The sequence below is a fragment of the Dipodomys merriami genome, unplaced genomic scaffold (genome assembly GCF_024711535.1).
Source record: "Dipodomys merriami isolate MVZ:Mamm:240054 unplaced genomic scaffold, mDipMer1.0.p SCAF_54, whole genome shotgun sequence".
Taxonomy (NCBI): Eukaryota; Metazoa; Chordata; class Mammalia; order Rodentia; family Heteromyidae; genus Dipodomys; species Dipodomys merriami.
Window position 1 is genome coordinate 1,156,221 of NW_027206113.1, and position 3,168 is coordinate 1,159,388.

The window sequence follows — 3,168 nt, forward strand, 5'->3', positions numbered from 1 at the left end:
CGCAAACTAACACTAACCCTAGCCCTAACGCTCACCCTAACCATCACCCTAAACCTAACACTAACCCTCATCCTCACCCTCACCATAACCCTCACCCTAACCCTATCCCTAAAACTAACCCTAACCCTAACTCTGAACTGAACACTCACGCTCACCCTAACCCTCACAGTAAACATCACCCTAACCAAAAAATTCACCCTAACACTTACCCTAATTCTAACCCTCACCCTCACCCTAACCCTCACCATAATCCTAACCCGCACATTAACCCTAACCCTAACCCTGAACCTGACCCTCACCCTCACCCTAACCCTCATCCTAACACTAACGCTCAACCTCACCCTCACCCTCAACATAACCCTAACCCAAACCCTAACCCTAATAGTCACCCTAAACCTAATCCTAACCGTTACCTAACCAAAAACTTCACCCTCACCGTTACCCTCCACCTAAATCTCAACCTCTCTCTAGCACTCACCCTAACACTAACCCTCACACTAACCCTAACCCTAACCCTAACACTCATCCTAATTCTAACCCTAAACCTAATTCTAACCCTAAACCTCACACTCACCCTAACCCTCACCCTAACAATTACCATCACCCTAACCCTAATCCAAACCCTCACACTAAACCTAAACCTCACCCTTAACCTAACCCTAACCCTCAGCCTAAGTCTAACCCTAAACCTAGCCCTAACCCTAATCCTTACCCTATCCTTAACCTTAAACCAAACCCTGACACTATCCCTCACTCTCAACCTAACCCTCACCCTTACCCTTAACCTCACCCGAACCCTAACACTCACCCTCAACCTAACCCTCACCCTAACACTTACCCACACCCTAACACTCACCCTAAATCTAACCATAAACCTAAACTTCACCCTAACCCTCAATCTAACCCTTAGACTCACCCTCACCCTAACCCTCACCCTAAACTTTACCCTCACACTAACACTTACCCTAACCCTAAAACTAACCCTCACACTAACCCTAACACTAACCCTCTGCCTAACCCTTATCAAAACCCTAAACCTAAACCTAACCCTCACCCTAAACCTAATCCTAACCCTAACCCTAACCCTCACTCTAAACCTAAACATAACCATCAGTCTAAATCTCACCCTAAACCTAACCATAACCCTAACCCAACCCTAACCCTAACCATAACAATAACATTCAACCTCCCCTTCTCCCTCAGTCTTACCATAACCCTAACCCTAATACTAATACTAACACTCAACCCCACTCTCACGCTAACCCTAAACCTAATCCTAAAGCTAAACCTCAACCTTAGCCTAACCCTAACCTTAATCCTAACCCTAACACTCACCCTCACACTCACTCTCACCCTCTAAGCCTAAACCTAACCCTAATTTTCACGGTCAACCTCACACTCACCCTAACTCTCACCTTCATCCTCACCCTAACACTAACCCTAACCCAATCCCTCACCTTCACCCTCACACTAACCCTAAACCTCACCCTAAACCTCAGCATAACCCTAACGCTAAATCTAAACCTCACCCTCATTGTAACACTCACCATCACCATAACCGTCACCTTAACACTAAGCCTCAACCACACCCTAACCTTCACACTCACCCGAACCCGAACCCTCACCCAAACACTCACCCTCACCCAAACCCTCACCCTCACAATATACATCACCGTAACCCTAAACCTCAGCCTAACACTAACCCTCATCCTATCCCTAAACATAATCCTAACACTAACCCTCACCCTCACCATTACCCTCCACCTAAATCTCACCCTCTCTCTAGCACTCACCCTAACACTAACCCTTACACTAACCCTAACCCTAAACCTAACCCTAACCCTAACTCTCACCCTAAACCTAACCATAAACCTTACCCTCACGTTCACCCTAAAACTCACCCTGAGGTTTTATCCTCATACTATCCCTAACTCTAACCCTATCGCTAACCTTCACACTAACCCTAACCCTCTCCCTAACCCTATTTGTAACACTCACCCTCAACCTAACCCTCACCGTCACCCTAACCCTCACCATAAACCTAACCCTAAACCACACCCTAACCCTCACCCTCACCCTCACCCTCAAAACGAACCGTCACCCTCACCCTAAGCCTCAGCTTCACCTTAAACCTCACCCTAATCCTAACCCTCAATCTAACCCTAACGCTAACTCTCACACTAACCCTAACACTGAAACAAACCCTCACCCTCAACCTAACCCTCACCCTAACCCTAATCTTAATCCTTACCTAACTGAAAACCTCATCCTCACACTCACACTCAACCTAACCCATAACCTCACCATAGACCTTACCCAAAACCTAAACCTCACCCTAACCCTAACCCTAACCTCAACCCCAACCTCACCCTAACCCTAACCCTAACCCTCACCCTAGCCCTAACACTCACCCTAACCCTCACAATAAACCTAACCCTAAACCACACCCTAACCCTCACCCTCACACTCAGCCGAACCGTTACCTTCACCCTAACCCTACCCCTCACCCTAAACCTCACCGTAACCCTAATCCTAAACCTAACCCTTATCATAACCCTAATCCTAAACCTCACCCTAACCCTCACCTTAACCCGAACTATAACACTAACCCTCGCCCAAAACCTAAAGCTAACCATAAACCTCACCCTCACCCTAACCCTTATCCTCACACTAACCCTAACCCTAACCCTAACCCTCACCCTCACCCTCACTCTCATCCTCATCTTAAACTTTACACTAACCAGAATCCTAACTCTAACACTCACCCTCACCCTAAACTTCAACCTAAACCTTATTCTCACTCTAACCCTAAACCTAAAACTCACCATCACCCTCACGCTAATTCTAACCCTAAACTTAACCCTCAATCTAACCGTAACACTTACCCTAACCCTAACCCTAACCCTCACCCTAACCCTAAACCTAACCCTCACATTCACCCTCACCCTCACCATAACCTAACCCTAACCCTAAACTTCACCCTAACGCTCACCCTAAACCTAACAATAAGCCTTACCCTCATGCTCACTCTAAAACTCCCCCTAAGCTTTATCCTCATACTAACCCTAAGTCTAACCCTAACGCTAACTGTCATACTAAACCTAACCCTCTCCCTAACCCTAACCCTACCCCCCAACCTAACCCTCACCCTAACCCTAACCCTTACCC